The following is a 17,417-nucleotide window of genomic DNA, read 5'->3' on the forward strand; positions in this document are numbered from 1 at the left end:
GAGCCCACTACTTCCATCAGTGTGCCCCGGATGTGGGACATGGAGTCAAAGGAGATTTTGGAGATTTGAGATTCAATGACTGCTCTGCTGGGATTCAGACTTGTGTGGGGCCTACTGCCCCTTTCTTTTGGCCAATTTCTCCCTTTTGGAATGGGAATGTTTGCCCAATGCCTGTGCCACCACAGTATCTCGCATGTAAATAACTTGTTTTCGATCACTGGCTTATAAGTGGAAAGAAACTTGTCTTCAACTGAAACTTTAAAACTTGTTCCTTGGAATTTGGGACTTTTGAGTAACACTGGAATAAGTTATGACTTTGGGGAACTACTGTGAAGGCAATATTGTATTTAAAAATGTGAAAAGGACATAATTTTTGAGGGTCTAGGAGTAGAATAAAATGGTTTGGATGTTTATCCCCTCAAAATCTCCTGTTGAAATGCGATTCCTAATATTAGAGGTGGGGCCTGGTGGGAGGTGATTACATGATGGGGGTGGCGCCCCGATGAATGGTTTAGCACCATCCCCTTGATGATAACTGAGTTTCTGAAAGAGTTTGAAAGAGTCTGGGACCTTCCCCTTCTCCCTCTTGCTCTCTCTCTCCCCATGTGACATGCCTACTCCTGCACTGCCTTCTGCTATGAATAGGAGCTCCCTGAGTCCTCCCCAGAGGCAGAGCATATTTAGGTGCCATGCTTTCTGTGCAGGCTGCAGAACTATGAGCCAACTAAATCACTTTTCTTTATAAATTACCCAGCTTCAGGTATTTTTTTGTGGTGATGCTAGACACTTTCCCTGTGGGTACTCCCAGTTCTCAGGTGTAACGTAGTAGAACTCAAGTAGAATGCATTAGAATTATTGAGTTGGGATACTGGTGTAGAGACTTCAGACTATCAGAGTGGTTATAAATTAAGAGTAATCCCAGAAAGTAGGGAGAAACAGAGATAATAACATTAATACCTGTCAATTAAAAATCCTCAAATCCTTGACTGACCATGGAACTGTACATCTACTGGGGACACTCCAGTGATACCAGCAGAAGGTAGCAGCTGAAAAGACTGGACAAAGATTTCAGTTGCTGCATATAGCAAATTAAATACTGTTTGGAATCTGAGTAACATCAAGGATAGAGGAGGCTAGTAAAATCTTGAGGCATTCAGTAGTTCTGCCTTAAAGTATAAACTGATGGCTCCAGATGTTAAAGGTGATCAGCCCTCAAATGCCTGCCAGAAAATGATTTCTCTGTAGAGGAAGAAGGCATAACTCAGAAGAATTATTTGCAATGTCCTGTATGTAATTTAAAAATATCCATTGTAAGTAAAAGAAAATCATGACAAGGTGAAACACATGTTGGTATAAAGTAGTAAAACAGTATGTTAGGCTGTTCTTGCACTGCTAAAAGGAATACTTGAGACTAGGTAATTTATAAAGAAAAGAGGTTTAATTGGCTCATGGTTCTACAGGCTGTACAGGAAGCATAGTGATAGCATCTGCTTCTGGTAAGGCACCAAAAAGCTTACAATCATGGCAGAAGGCAAAGGGGGAGCAGGTGTGCCCTGAATTATTCTGTGGCAAAAGCTGGAGTGAGAGAGAGGGGAGGGGACACACTCTTTTAAATAACCAAGTCTCATAGGAACTATCAGAGCATGAACACACTCATCACCAAGGAAGTGGCATTAAGCCATTCACAGGGAATTCTTCCTCATAATCCAAACACCTCCCAACATGCTACCTTTAACACTGGGGATTACATTTCAACATGAGATTTGGCAGGGACACATATCCAGACCTTATCAAACAGTTACTATAAGTTAAAAAGTTAAGAAAATGATGGTCTTAGTGAATGAACAGATGTGAAATCTCATCAAAGACAGAGAAGCTGCCCAAATGAACCAAATAGAAATACTACCACTGAAAAGTGTTAATTTTGTAATGGACTTAACAGCAAATTGAAATAAGGGTCAGCATATTTTTGAGAGAGATCCATAGAAATTATTAAACTTAATGAGCAAAAAAACCATAAAAATGTAAATAAAGTATTGGTGAGCTGTGAGTCCATATCATATGGTCCAACATACAATTAATTGAACTGAATTTCCAGAAGGAAAAGAGAGAGAAATGGGGATAGTGCAGTAATTTAAGGAAATAATGACTGAAAGTTTTTCAAATTTGTTGAATAATACCTACCTATGTGTCTTTGAAGCTCAGAGAACCACAGTAGAATAAATACAAAAAGAGCCATGCATCATAGACTAACTGCAGAAAACCAATGATAAAAAGTTATTCTTAAAACCATTAATATGAATACTATCAGATTAAAATGGAGGTCAAAACTGTTGGGGAATAAAATAATCTGTACACCCCAAATTCTGTAACCAGTAAGAATACCATTAAAACATTCATACAAAATAACAACATTTTTAGAAATCTAAAAAGAATTTGTAGCTGTTCTGTACTACAAGCAATACTAAAGGGGTTGGGTATAGCGGCTCACACCTGTAATCCTAGCACTTTGGGAGGCCGAGGTGGGTGGATCACCTGAGGTCAGGAGTTCAAGAATTGAGGAACTGTAGTTATAAATTTCTTAACTTTATGTGAAGTGGTACATTATTAATTCTAAGTATACTGTGGTAACATAAGAACAAAGGGAAATAACACAAAGAAATACAGGTTAGAGCAATAGAGCAACTAAAATGGGATTAGTATAAAAAGCAGTGAATTTGTCATCCCTGGAAATGTTCAAGTTGGAAAGTCATCACATCAGGAAATTTCAGAAAGACAGGAGATTGAGTTCTTCTTCCCCTCAAAAGTTGTGATTTTGGTTATATGACATACCTGATTTTCTTTTAATCCCTCGAAGTGTTGGGAACCAGGCCAACCCTGTGTGTGGGTGCCCTTAGTCCTGGCGGTGACCAGGGCCTGAGAAAAGGAAATAGAGACAGAGACACAAAAGTAGATGTTACAGCATGGGTCCAGGGGACCAATGCAAGTGTGGGAACTGCACTGGCCCTGACCTCTGGGCTGGAAGCACTTTTATTATGTGCATAATCTCATTGATCTTATGGGCGTGAAAGGGGATGGTGAAGATGTAGGTAAGATAGCCAGGGTGGGGAGAGCTCTTGAGATCCTTCTAAGACATACTAAACTAGTGAGCATTTTATAGCACTTGAGATCCTTCTAAGACATGGTTATCAGGGTGCGGCTGCATCGGAAGTATAGTGGATGAGGAGCCACCAGGTCTGACCACACCCAGTGCATCACGGGGCTTTTATCTCGGGAGCATTGAGGATGTAGAGCAATTAAAATCACTCCATATTCTGAGAACCCAGGCAGAGGCTGAGGTGTTCTGTGATCTCTACCCTGCAAGGCTTTTCTTCTCCTTGCCAGCTCCCATCTGCAAAGACCCTCCCAGATCTTGTGAGTAGAGGTCGCCTCCCTTCTCAGAGATCTTTGCATAAGCCCTCTTTAGGAGACCCTCGTGCAGTCTCCATGTTGAGAAGGCATTCATGAGACTGGAGCAGTATTGCCTGCTCTGCAACCACCCCGAGGTGTACCCAGGTGTTATTGTGCTCCAGGATGGTCTTTACCTTAGGCCTCCTGTTGCTGCTTAATTTCTAATTAACTGCACCAATACTATAGTTTAGTTCAGTGTATAAACTTCAGTGTACTGTGAGCCAAGCAAGCTTATAATTATTTAGCTAGAATTAACATAGGTCTCCCCCTGGCCATCTTGACCCACACAAAGCAGTATGTTTCACAAGACATGTTTTGCTCTTGAAATTTTTGGCATCTTTCATGTGGCCTCTGGGGATGTTTACATTCATAAGCTCAATTACTTGGCCTCTTTCATAAATTTAAAACAAAGGTAACACATTATTATAATTTACTGTAATTTCACCACCAGTTTCTTTGTTTTATGCTTTCAATAAACCATTATGTCTGCATTTGAAAAATGTTCTGTGCAATTATTACTGAAAAGAACAGTATGAATTTTTAAATCTATTCTCACAGGAATATTAACAAATAACACACATATAAAGAAAAACAGAAAATTCTAGAACTCCACTCCCACATCGCTTCCCCTATCCAACCTTCTCCCACAATGGGGTTCTGCCAAGTACTCCTTAGAGCTTAATCAAACTTACCTCTGTCCAGTTCTGATTCTTTGTAAGGTCAGAGGACCTTCAGGTTCTCCCACTTCCTGTCAGTGTACTGTGCTTCTCCCTAAGCATCACCACAGAACTTAATCCCATTGGTTTGAAGAAGTATTTGTGCCTAAAATAAGTAATTAACAAATGCCATTTTTCTCCAAACGTCAGAAAGCATGGGTAATCTGCTCCCCCTCCCCTCTTTCTTGGCGTCTCTCCCTCCTTCCCTCCAAGATCAAATTGGCCTCCCCCGGCCCTGTGGAAAAGAAAACAGAATTCCTGGGCCCCGCGCCCAGGTGTTTCCAGCCAGCACTGCATTGCCAAGCCGAGGACCTGGGGGTGGGCTCCAATGCAAATCAAAAAGGCTCTTGAGAAAGAGAGGTTTCTTCATTTTCTCTCTAGGCACAGTAATCTATCAGCAAATCTCCTTTCTCCCAGGCCCTGCAACCTACCCCTCTGATTGGAAGTGACTGTGTGGTGGCTTTTTTCTTTCACCTCATCAGAGCAGTGACAACTTGGTTTCTCCATTCTCCCTCCCCCTAGGCTTTTGGGTTTCAGCGGACTTCACTGTGCCCCACCCCTTCCAGGAAGACGCACTCGCGGACTGGCAGCTCTCCCAGCGCGGGGCGGGGTGGCCGCGTGAGGGGAAGGAGGGTCCAGGCGAGCCTGACCCACCCCCGGACCCCGCGCTGACTGTTTCTAAGTTGAAAAATCCTCTTCCGTCATCTTTCCCTGCCTCCGCTCCTTTCCCTTTCCTCTCTGCAAATATTACTAGACCCCGCATCTGGCGTCGCCGGTGCCCAGCAGTCTGCGGGGCAGGCGGTGAGTGGGGCCGGAGAGGCGGGCGCAGAGCAGGACGGGGTGGCGTGGGCGCCCGTCTGTGGGGCCGAGGGTGTCGTTCGGGGAGGCGCGGGGGTCGCGCGGCGTCCTGCGCCGGCAGTTCCGGACATGGCGCTCGTCCGGCATTCTCAGGTGGTTGTAGAAGTTTCGTGGTGTCGGGCGCGAGTCTGCGGTGGAGACGTAGCGGGTTTGGGTGCCAGCTGTTTGCAGCCCAGAGTTTGCAGCCCAGGGATAGGGATCTGGCCGCACTTCATGGGCGCCTCACTCGCGGTTTGCTCGGACGTGACAGGTCGCCTGGTTGGGCTTCTCTTGGGTCTCCAACTGGCGTTTCCACGGCGCGGCTCTCAGGGACTCAGGCCTGGGCCCTCGCAGGTAAAAATGCTTTATGGTAACTTCGTTACGTGCTCCGGCGACTGGAGGCGGTGACCGTAGAGAGCCCTCTCTCACATTGTAAATTCTGGCAAACTGGGGCGATTTGGGGCTGTGCTTGATTTGTTTCTAAAAATAAAACGTTCATATTTAAAGACTTACAATTTTCTCTTATTTTGTGGCTTTATCTTCCCTTAGGATCTGCAATTTAGTTTTTAATTTTATATTGCATTTAAAATGGAGCCACCAAAATAGGTACAGATGGAGGTATAATACACCAAACTTGATACTGTTTAAAGGGGAGTAGATTTCATAATTTAGATTGCATTCTCCTGTAATAGTCATAGAAGACAACCTCCTTCTATCTGCTCTCATGATTAACTGTGAAATACTAGTAGCCTTGCCATTATTAAATTTGAAAAACACAGGAATGCTAATCATTACGCTCTGTGACATGGTTTTGAATCCTATGGGCGAGTGACAACAGGTTGGGGAACATATTATTACTTTGTGCACGATGTGATTATGTACCTTAATGTCCATAGGAAGCACTGAAATTTGATGGGAACCGTAAGTGAATTTATCAGTGTCCAATTGCATCATACTTAATTTGTAGGAATCAAATGATGTTTATACATAAACTAGATAATACAGTAGAAATAAGTAAAATTCAGTTTGGCATGAAATAACATACAATTGAGAAGTTATTTTTAAGAAGATATGAAAGGTATGCATGAGAATCCAATAAAATACATAACATTTTTCTAGGTAAAGATATCATTTCTGTAAAACAATGTATAAATAGAATCCTAACTGAATATTTTTGTTAATGTTTTTAACTGTACTGTTTAGCTCATGTGGAAGAACAAAAGTTATATATTAATATTATGTATAATATATTGCAAATATAAAAATGTATATTTTATAAAATATAATTTTGACATATATACACACATATATAGCGGAGACTTCTTCATATAATAAAAAGTGTTACAAAACTGTGTTGATTAAAAGACAATGGAATAGACCTACTACCAGATGTGCAAATGAAACTGAAGGGACATTTAAGAATAAAAGGAAAGCTGGCATTTGATAAGCATACATTTTAAATCAGTGGGTGGGGAAGAAGAAATAACATTTAATTGAGTGTACTTGGACAAACAGGTATTTATTTGGGAAACCTAATAATAAAACTGAAACTTTTCCTCACTGTTAATAGACAAATGTAGTGTAGATGGCTTACTAGTTTAAATCTAAATATGCAGCCTAAAAAGGAAAAAAGAAAGCCTGAATAGATATCTGTGCACACTGCATGTGGGAAAAGCATTTCTAAGCATGATACAAAAACCTAGACTCACTTAGGGACATGATTTTTATTAATATTTGCATTCCCCAAAAAGGATACAAACTGGGGACATTGTTAATAGAAAAAATAGAGTCAGCTCAAAGGAAAAGAAATGCAAATATTAAGCAGAGTGAAGACTCTTAGCCACACTAATTATCCAAAGAAACATAAAGACATCAATTTTTGTATTAATTTTACAAATATTGAAAGTCTGATAACTTTTGGTGGTGTTGAAAATGCAATGAGGGAAATATAATTTTACAAACTTTTAGTGGAAATGTGAATTGGTGAAACTTTTTTGGATTAAAGCTGTTCAGATTTACAAATGTTCATTTACTTATTGGAATTTATTCTGCAAAACATGCTGCCAAGTGTACAAATAAAAATCTCTGTCAAAGATTTTTAAAGTAGAATTGTTTACAATATAGAAAACATGGCTACAACTCTGTAGCAACTGATTGGGAATTGGTTACATATTTTGTGATATATTCAAAAGTGGACTAATATACAGTTTAAAACATTGTAGCTCTAAATGTTCTAACTTGGAAATAAGTCCAAAGCATATAAGAAGTTAAAGTTAAAACACAAAATGGAAAAAAGAACAAGTTGAAACACACTGTGTGTGTTTGTGTGTCTGTGTGTGTGTGTGTGTGTGTGTGTGTGTGTAGTGCGTAGTGTAGTAATGATATTTTTGTAAATAATTTGGAATATAGGCTGAATTATATATTATGGGTAGTGATGTGATATTACGTATATTTATAATGTGTGCGTGTGTATAAGGAAAAATTGATAATGATTGCTAATTTATACAGAATATTGTCTTCTAGAATATATTAGCTGTCATTTACTACAGAAGAAATGTATTTCACAAAGCTTTCCGTATTGCCTCATTTTTTCTAAGTGTCCTCTTTCAACTGCTTCCTTTAAAATCCCCTTCCTTTTTCTTCTTCCCTAATATTGATGGTTATGATATTTATTGCAAGCATAGTAGTGAAGAATTTTGCCTGAGGGATTTTACAACCAGTTAACGTTCATAAACAAAATATACAGAAATGTTCATAGTCATATATGACAGCATTGTACTAAAATTCAGTTTTATAGTACTCATCCTTCAGGATGAAAGAGACAGGTATACTGTTCTTTAAAAAGGAAAACGTCTAAAATTGGACTACAAAACTTGTTTTGAATTGCATGATAAGGCTGGGTGGTGGTGATAATGCCCGTCATCACAGCACTTTCGGGGGCTAGGGTAGGCAGATTGCTTGAGCCCAGGAGTCTTAGCGCATCCTGGGCAACATGGCGAAACCACACTTATAAAAAAATTTAAAAATTGGCCAGGCATGGTGGTACTCACCTGTAGTCCCAGCTACTTAGGAGGATGAGGCAGGAGGATTTATTGAGCCTGGGAGGTCAAGGCTGCAGTAAGCCATTCCAGCATGGGCAACAGAAAGAGACCCTGTCTCAAAAAGAAAATAAAATTGCATGACAAAAATGCAGTAAAGACAAGTGTTAAGTTTTGAAAAGATAATTTTAATATAAAATGTTAACACCTTTCATATAAAGAAGACAAAACAAAATGAAAAGCTAACAGAGAAATGAACAAATGACAAACAGGCAGTTCACAGAAATAGAGTTACAAGTTGCTTTCAAACAAATAATAAAAGTGGCCCAGCCTCCTCATTATAAGATATACAGAAAATAAAACATTTTTTAACATATCAGATTGACAACTACAAAAATGTTGATAAAATATTGTATTAGAAATGTAACTTTTTGTCTGGAGTCTAAATTGATTCAAATTCTTTAGAGTGCAGTTTGATAGTATCTTTAAAAAATGTACAAAACTTCGATCCACCAGTTCTGCCTCCAAGAATTTAATGCACAGATGCACAGGAAGAAAATATAATTTTTTTCAGCATTTTTGGTAATAGCCTGAATTTGGAAACAATTTAAGTTTTTGTCATTAAGCAGCCAGTTAAATTCATTATGTTGCTCACTTCCTCCTCCTCCTGGATCCTCCTTCCTCCTTAAAAAATAAAATAAATAAAATAAATAAATAAATAAATTCATTATGTTGCAGTCCCTAAAAAGAATAAGGTTATATGGACTGAAATTTAATCAACATCAAGACATTTTAACAAACAAAAGAAAAAGACAAAATTGTATTGATTGTCATTTGTATAAAAACCGTATAGATTAGTTTATATATGTTTAGAAACTCTCTTAGAAGACAAAAAATCTAATGTCTATTGTTACCTTTTGAATGGGAAATGGGAATTGGACTAAGGTTTTTTTTTTTTTGTATAAATATATTGTGTAAATGTATGCATTGCTGACTCCTTGAATTATATTTGTGTGCGTTTGCACATATGACTTATTTCTTAAAGTCTGTTTTCATAAATGTAAAGTTTCTTATCAAAATGACTTAACTGTAAGCCACATGACATCCTGTTTTACTACAATTTTAAATATTAAAAGACTAACTGTATAAGATACAATTAAGTACATATAGGTTACATGTAATTCTAATGAAGATCATGTGTATCTATGGGACATTTCTGCTGCAACATATTTTATCAACATGGACCTAGGCTTATCTTTTGTGCAAGCCTGGAATTAATTTCTCTAATTTCAGCCCATGTGACAGAAACTTATTAAGTTTACAAGATGTCTACAGAAATGACTGAATCCTTCAGTCACTGAACTTTAATCTACTCATATTGAACCCACTGAACTATCCAGTTCCCTGTAGCCAAGAAACCCATAATACCAATCAACACAGTCCACTATAGGATCCAAGAAATTTGGGTTAAAATCTATAAAGAGGATAGTACTTGGGAAGGTGTGCATAAAATTTCATCTTTGATGAACATGCAAGTATTTTTATTTACAGATTCACTACAAGAGAGTACATTGTTAGGTTTTTAAAATTATTTTAAAAACTCAGTTTATATAATCTATTATACATTTATTGTAGAACATTTAAAGAGGAAATGTTTATATCTTAGCATATTTCCTCCAGGTTTTCTATACTTTTTACAAACATTCTATCATCATGATTTTCTAGATTATATGTTTAACATCTGAATGTAAACATTTAATGATTTTTACAAAACTATTTGTTACTATATTTTTAAAGAAATATGATTTTATCATAATGTTCCACTATAATATGTTTACTTAACAATTGTGCTTGATATTTTTGTAGTTTACAATTACTATTATTTTCTTTATGTATTCCTTCTGTGAAAATGAGAATCTATAACTTAAAAATCTTTTATAGCATATTTTGGATTTATTTTGAATTTGATATAGAGGAAATTTACTTGGGTTTACAATTGAGATTTGAGAAAAAAATAGATATGTCTTATTTATATTGGTAAATTAAACATTTGATTGAATGTATTATGATTCCTACAGCAGATAGGTTTTTCTCTGAATGAGGTAAAATTTCGTAGATCTATAATTCAGGTTGTATGTGTTGGGGGCAGGAGGGGACATATTAAAATCACCTGGGAAATGGCTTCCATTTTTCCTTCCTTATCTATAGAAGCAGTGATCTGTTTAAGCTTTATCATGAGACTGCAACAATTCAGTAACATCTTCATGCTTCATTTCTATTTCTAGTTTTCTTGCTACTTCTGTCACATCTGCAGGTAGTTCATCCAGTGAAGTCTTGAACCGCTCAAAATCATTCAGGAGGGTTGGAATCCGCTTCTTCCAAGGTCCTGTTAACATTGATATTTTGACTTCCTCCCACGAATCACAAAAATTCTTAATGATATCTAAAATGGTGAATCCTTTTTAGAAGGTTTTCAATTTACATTGCCTAGATTTATCGAAGGAATCTAGGCCTAGCTTTTGGCCTGTCTTTGCTTTCAACATGCCTTCCTCATTAAGCTTAATATTTTCCAACCTTTTGACTTAAAGTGAGAGATGCAGGACCCTTCTTTTCCCTTGAGTACTTAAAGGCATTTGTAGTCCTAATTTCAATATTGTTTTGTCTCAAGGAAAAGAGAGGCCCTAGTATAAGGAAAGAGATAGGAGAATAGTTGCTCTATGGAGCAGTCACACCACACACAACACTTATTAAGTTCATCATCTTATATAGGCATGGTTCATGGCATCCCAAAACAATTGCAATAGTAACATCAGAGATCACTGATCATAGATCACCATAACAGATTAATTGTAATGAAAAAGTCTGAAATATTGTGAGAATTACCAATATGTGACAGAGTAAAACTTGCTGTTCTAAAAATGGCACTGATAGACTCCTTAATAACAAGGATGCCACAAACCCTCATTTGTTTTAAAAAATGGAACATCTGTGAATCACAATATAGCAAAGCATAATAAAACAAGGCGTGCCTCTACACAATGAGATATACTGAGGATGGGATCCAAGTCAACATGAAATTTATGTTCCATTATGTTTTAAACACATAGCCTGAAAATAATTTTATACAATATTTTTGATAATGTGTATGAAACATTTGTGTACATTGAACCATTAGAAAGCAAAAGTATCAATATCTCAATCACCCATGTGGACAATCTGTGGCTATTTGGCATCACCATCATTCCTGACTCTAAATTTATTATGCTACCGATAAGCAATTGTTTTCTTATATTACTCACAAATAAGTGCTTAACAGTAAAAAATAGGATGCATCATTAATATCATATTAATGTTCAAGGTAACTAAACAGAACAGTAGTGTCTCCAGAATGCCTGTATCAGCTGTTAAAAAGCCACCAATAAGCAATGCCAGGCTTTCATTCTTTACCTGCAAAGGTTATTGTTCACTGTATTTTATTATTTTAAGTGAGAAGAAATATCAGAAGTAGCTGGGTGACCAGCAAGTGTTTTCTCTAGAAACGAGGAAGTATTCTGATGGATGACTTCATGTTTCCTCCAGAGTCACCTGTCTCAGTAACAATGGTTTTTGTCTTAGAAGTCTCTGTTGATTTTATAAACTGACACAATTGCTTATTCTGTGATGAATGCATTCTCTTCTAGTCCTTCAATAAACCCGTCATGTATGTTATCTATAGGCACTTTGCAGTGTTAACAGTATCCTCTTCACCTTTCGCTTGTGGCATCATGTTGGTACTCAAAATTTTGGATTTCTGAGTATTTCAGATTTTGGACTTTTGGATTAGGGATGCTTAGTCTATACAGCATTTTATGTGCCAGAACTCTACATTAATATTTTAATCTTGTCTTATAGAGATCGGTTCTTTTTTGTTCCTTTCTGTTTTTAAGAATAAATGACAGACCAAACGTTTTGGTTTTGTCTTATGTTATTATTTTTTTTTCCAAGAGTTTTGGAGCAGAGTCAGGATCACGATGACAAGAAAGAGATGTATACAGTTGGCAGAGCATATAGTTAGCAGGAGTTTGAGAAGAGGGGTTTCAGTAGACTTGAGAGATTCTCATGGGAGAAGCAAGATGAAATAGAGATAACAGAGAGGACTAATTCTTACAAATGTTTTTTTCTGAAAATGGTTCAAGTGTCAATTAGGAACTTTTCAGGTTAGATTTGAAACCCCCACCACAGAATTTGTTTTTCCTCACTGAGAAATTGATGGGTTATTGTTTTGGGATTAAAGCCTTGTGGGGCTTCCTCTAATGGAGTAATAGTTCAGATAAAAGGTAGTAGATCCATTAGATGGCTGGTATAAAAGTAGAAAGTGTCTTTTCCAGTTGCATGGCTATTAACCATAAGGCAGACATCTTGGGGCATAGGGCTCTTAATTTGGGATCCCTGATTTGGAATTAAAATATGTATGAAGAGCTCCTCTTGGGCCCTGTAGCCCTTACAACTGTAAAGACATGAACCTGTTTGCCTTTCGTAAGGAATTTTCCCATTGTAGCCATTCTGTGTTACTTTTGGTAAGATTCTCCCATTCGTCTAGAAAAGCACAAGTTCTGAGCCTCTAGTTTTTGTACATGAAATTGGCTAGAATTCCCAGATGGTGAAGTTCTAGCCACTGTTGATCAGATAAATCCATGATTCAGTGTCTTTTATTAACCTTGTCTACTTATTAAACTAAGTCTAGTTTCTGTCTGACCCAGTTTGACACCTGAGGCCTCCCTACTGGGCCCAGTCCTATTTTTGTCACAACTTTGAAACCCATTGTAGATAAAAATGCTCAGACTCAGAGAGCTCAAATCACAAGTTCATGAAGCTCAGTTTCAGAAAATCTTACCCATGACCCCAGTTGCCACGAAAGAGCAATGGGCACAATGGACATGGTGGGTACCTTAACTTGGTCACTCAGTGCTCCTGGGATCACTGGAAGTTTACTTCAAGATCTGACATCTCATGTGAAACTGTTAAGATAAAAACTTTAGACAAATTAAATTCAGCAGAATTTATCTGAGCAAAAAACGATTCATGAATCAAGAAGCAGTCAGAACTAGAATAGTTTCAGGGAGCTCCACCCAGAAACATGGGCAGGCAGTATTCATAAACAAAGGAAAGAAGTGATGTACATAAATCAGTTGATTGGATCCAGCCTAGTGTTTGCTTTAGTTGGTCGTGGTGTAATTAGGCATTTGCCTTCAATGAACATGGTCTGATTAGTTAACAGCCTGTGATTGGCTAAAGTTCCGCTACTGTCATTGGCTGAGACTCAGCTGCTTGTTACAAGTATACACTCTCAAATCAGGTTGTAGCCTGCTACTTACAGAGGCAGCATTAGGCCTAATTTATCATTTTAGGATTTAGATTACGTAGAAATGTGTTGTTTTATTTTTATGTGGTTAGAGAATTTCCTGTTGTCTTGCAGTTAGTAATTCCTAGCTCATTATATTATGGTCAGAGAACAAGCTGTATGATTTTAATTTTTTGTAATATTTTAAGATTTGAATATAGACTGTCTGGGTGAATGTTCTGTACGTTAAAAAGTATGTTTATTCTAATGTTGTTGGGCAGGGTGTCCTACAAACGTCAGTGTTCGTTGATGATGCTGCCTAGTTGTGCCAGTATCATTGCTGATTTTCCCTCTGCTTGTTCTTATCCATTACTAGGAATGTCGTATCAAAGTCCTCAACTGCAAGTGTGGATTTGTCTTTATTTTTTTCCAGTTTTGCTAGTTTTGCTTCATGTATTTTGAAGCTCCATTGTTAGAATCAGTCATATTTATAATTGTTGGGATCAGTCACATTTATAATTGCTGTATCTTTTAATAAATTGGCTCTTTTAAGTGATAGCCTTTGTTATCTCTGGTAATTTTCTTTGCTCTGAAATCTACTTGTGAGATAATATAACCACTCCACCTTTCTTTTACTCTTGTAATGACTTTATTGAGATATAATTCACATACCATAAAATTCACCCACTCAAAGTATACAGTCATTGATTTTTAGCATATTCAGAGTTGTGCAGCTATCGCTACAATCTAATGTTAGAATATTTTCATAATTCCAAAAGTAAACACATGTCCGATAGCAGTCATTTCCCATCTTCTTGAAATCACAAATCTACTTTATGCCTTTAAAAACTTGCCTATTCTGGATAGTTTACATCAGTAGAACCCTGTACTATTTGGTTTTTATTTGTGATTGACTTATTTCTAGTAGTGTAATGTTTTCAAGGCTCATGCAGGTTGTAGCATGTAATTAGTACTGAATTACTTTGTATGACTGAACCATATTCCATTGTAGGGATATGTATGTATGTATGTATGTATGTATGTATGTATGTATTTTTATTTTAAGATGGAATTTTGCTCTTGTTGCCCAGGCTGGAGTGCAATGGCATGATCTCTGCTCACTGCAACCTCTGCTTCCTGAGTTCAAGAGATTCTTCCTGCCTCAGCCTCCCAAGTAGCTGGGATTGTAGGCATGCACCACCACACCAGACTAATTTTATATTTTTAGTAAAGATAGGGTTTTTCCATATTGGTCAGCCTGGTCTCGAACTCCCGACCTTAGGCGAGCCACCTGCCTCGGCCTCCCAAAGGGCTGGGATTACAGGCGTGAGCTACTGCATCCGGCTGGGATATTTAAAAATTGATCAGTTCATCAGTTGATGGATATTTGAGTTGTTTCTACTTGTTGGGTAATATGTGTAATGATGTTATGAACATGTTTTTGTGAAGGCATTTATTTTTATTTCTCTAACGTATATACCTAGAAATGAAATTGCTAGAGGATATGGTTAACCCTATTAACCATAATTAAACTGCAACCTACACCTCCCTGGTTCAAGCAATTCCCCTGCCTTAGCCTCCTGAGTAGCTAGGATTACGGGCACCTACCACCATGCCCAGCTAATTTCTTTGTATTTTTAATAGAGATGGTGTTTCACCGTGTTGTCCAGGTTGGCCTTGTTACACCTGACCTCAGGCAGTCTACCCACTTTGTCCTCCCAAAGCGCTGGGATTACAGGCATGAATCACCACACCCAGCCAAGAGCTTTCTTCTTTAAAATTATTTTTATCTACAGCTATAAATTTGCCTCAAAACATTTATTTGGCTGTAGTCCATAAGTTTGTTGCCTTTTTTCTTTTCATTCTCCCCATTGATCTCAAAACATATTCAAAATTTTCTTGTGAATTTTTTGCCAACCCATTGCTTAAGAGACTGTTGTTTAATATTCACATATTTTGAATTTCCTCAACTTTGTTATTGTTGATTTATAATTTAACTTTCCATGGTATTCAGAGAATATTTTATATGATTAATTGAATTTTTTTTTTTTAGAGACATGAAAAAAAAATGAGGGAAGAAAATAACAAACAAACAGCCAACCAATATTTCATTTAAACCTGTAAATAGATGTGATGTGGTACTGATAAGAGTGTATATTTTGTGTATTTAAAGTGGAGAGTTCTATAAATGTTAATTAAGTTTATTTGTTCCAGATCTGAGTTCAAATCCTGGATATCTTGTTAGTTTTCTGTCTCATTGATCTGTCTAATATTGATGTTGAAGTCTCCCACTATTATTCCGTGGGAGTCTAAGCCTCTTTATAAGTCTTATATATCTGGGTATTCCTGTATTGGGTTCATATATATTTAGGATCTTTAGCTCTTCTTGTTGCATTGATCCTTTTATCATTATGTAATATCCTTCTTTGCTTCTTTTTTTGATCTTTGTTGCTTTAAAGCAACTCCTGCTTAACTGAATTTTTAAAAATTTTCTGAGGCCCATTTCATAGCCTAATGAATGTTCTCTCTTGGTGTATGTTTCATATGTACTCGAAAATAATGTATTCTGCTATTGTTGGTTGCAGTGTTACACAGATAGTTCAGATCTAATTGGTTCATTGTGCATATTTCCCCTCAATTTCATCAGCGTTTGATTGTGTATTTTGGGACTTTATTGTGATGTGCACATAAAGGTATAGTTGTTATATCTTCCTGATGGATTAATTTTCTCTTCTCTTTATGAAATATTCTTCTTAGTCTTCAGTATTAGTTTTTGTCTTAAAGTTTTATTTGTATGAGATTAATATAGCCACTGCAGCTCTTCTTTGGTTAATGCAAAGTACACCCCTCTGTTCAACATGTTTGTCTTTATAAATTGTGTTGTGTTTTCTCTTTCCTTTTCCAATCCATTCTGCCAGTACTCTACCTTTTGATTGGATTGGTTAATCTATTTACATTTAAGGTAATTACTGATAAGGTAAGATTTATGTCAGATGTTTTGCTACTTGTTTTCTGTATGTTTTACATTCTAACTTTCTTCGTATTAGTGTCTACATAGTGTATCTTTCTATTCCTTCTTTCTTTCATCCTTTTCTCTTTCATCTTTTTCTACTTTATCATTACATTTGAAGTTAGTTTCTTTTAGAGAGCATGTAATTGAGTCTGTATTAGTCCATTTTCACACTAATAAAGACATACCCAAGATGGGGCAATTTACAAAAGAAAGAGGTTTAATGGACTTAGAGTTCCACATGACTGGGAAAACCTCACAATCATGGTGAAGGCAAAGAGGAGCAAGTCACATCTGTGGATGGCAGCAGGCTGAGAGAGAGCTTGTGCTGGGAAACTTCCCCTTATGAAACCATCACATCTCATGAGACTTATTCACGATCAGAAGAATAGCACAAAAAAGACCTGCCCCCATGATTCAGTTACCTCCCACTGGGTCCCTCCCACAATACCTTGCAATTCAAGATGAGATCCGAGGGGGGAGGACACAGCCAAACAATATCAGGGTCATTTAAAAATATATATATGCATTCAACCATTCTGCTAATCACAGTCTCTCTGTTTATATGCTTAGTACCTGATTTTAAATGTAAATGTTGGTATGTTTGAATTTCTTCATGCTTGCTCTCCTTTTTGTTCTTCTTTATCTTATGCATTTTAAGGGCTCTTTAAGGCTATTTGAATTTTTTGTAGCATTTGTTATATTTTAGACTGTATCTTTGTGAATATTGATTTTAGTGTTGACTCTAGGGGCCCCGTCCTCCACCCCCCCCCCCCAGTCTCTTCTAATGTAGAAGTATTAACCATCATGTGTAGGTCCCCATATACTCATCAATTTATGTTATTGTCTTAGGTATTACACCTACATACATTATGAACCTCCTTGAAGAATTTTACAGTTTTTGCTTTCTTCATCAAACTTACTTTGAAGCATTTAAAGCCAAGCATGGTGACTCATGCCTGTAATCCCAGATCTTTGGGAGGCCACGACAGAGGATCACTTGAAGCCCAGAGTTTGTCATCAGCCTGGGCAACAAAGCAAGATCC

At 37.2% G+C, this 17,417-nt stretch overlaps 1 protein-coding gene and 1 long non-coding RNA gene across 5 annotated transcripts in view; one reads left to right on the forward strand and one right to left on the reverse strand.

The window, feature by feature from the left end:
* The window catches only part of LOC116540580, a 31,912-nt gene extending 27,151 nt beyond the window's left edge, over positions 1-4,761 (reverse strand). The window contains exons 1-3 of the long non-coding RNA XR_004264504.1: positions 4,641-4,761; positions 4,143-4,272; positions 2,185-2,253 (exon numbers count right to left, since the gene is read on the reverse strand). This is a non-coding gene — a long non-coding RNA (uncharacterized LOC116540580). The remainder of the gene's footprint in view (positions 1-2,184; positions 2,254-4,142; positions 4,273-4,640) is intronic.
* Positions 4,762-4,828: 67 nt separating this feature from the next.
* PLSCR4 (phospholipid scramblase 4) overlaps positions 4,829-17,417 on the forward strand; it is a 59,551-nt gene continuing 46,962 nt past the window's right edge. Inside the window, exon 1 of one of the 4 annotated variants that reach the window (XM_032264078.1) lies at positions 4,829-4,967. The gene's annotated coding sequence lies outside the window, so the exon portion shown is untranslated. Of the gene's footprint in view, positions 4,968-14,511; positions 14,552-15,855; positions 16,339-17,417 lie in introns of those variants that run through there. The other 3 variants (XM_032264096.1, XM_032264106.1, XM_032264088.1) reach the window with 3 other exon arrangements.

Source organism: Sapajus apella, unplaced genomic scaffold, assembly GCF_009761245.1.
Source record: "Sapajus apella isolate SASKATOON/1434 unplaced genomic scaffold, GSC_monkey_1.0 scaffold4, whole genome shotgun sequence".
Lineage (NCBI taxonomy): Eukaryota > Metazoa > Chordata > Mammalia > Primates > Cebidae > Sapajus > Sapajus apella.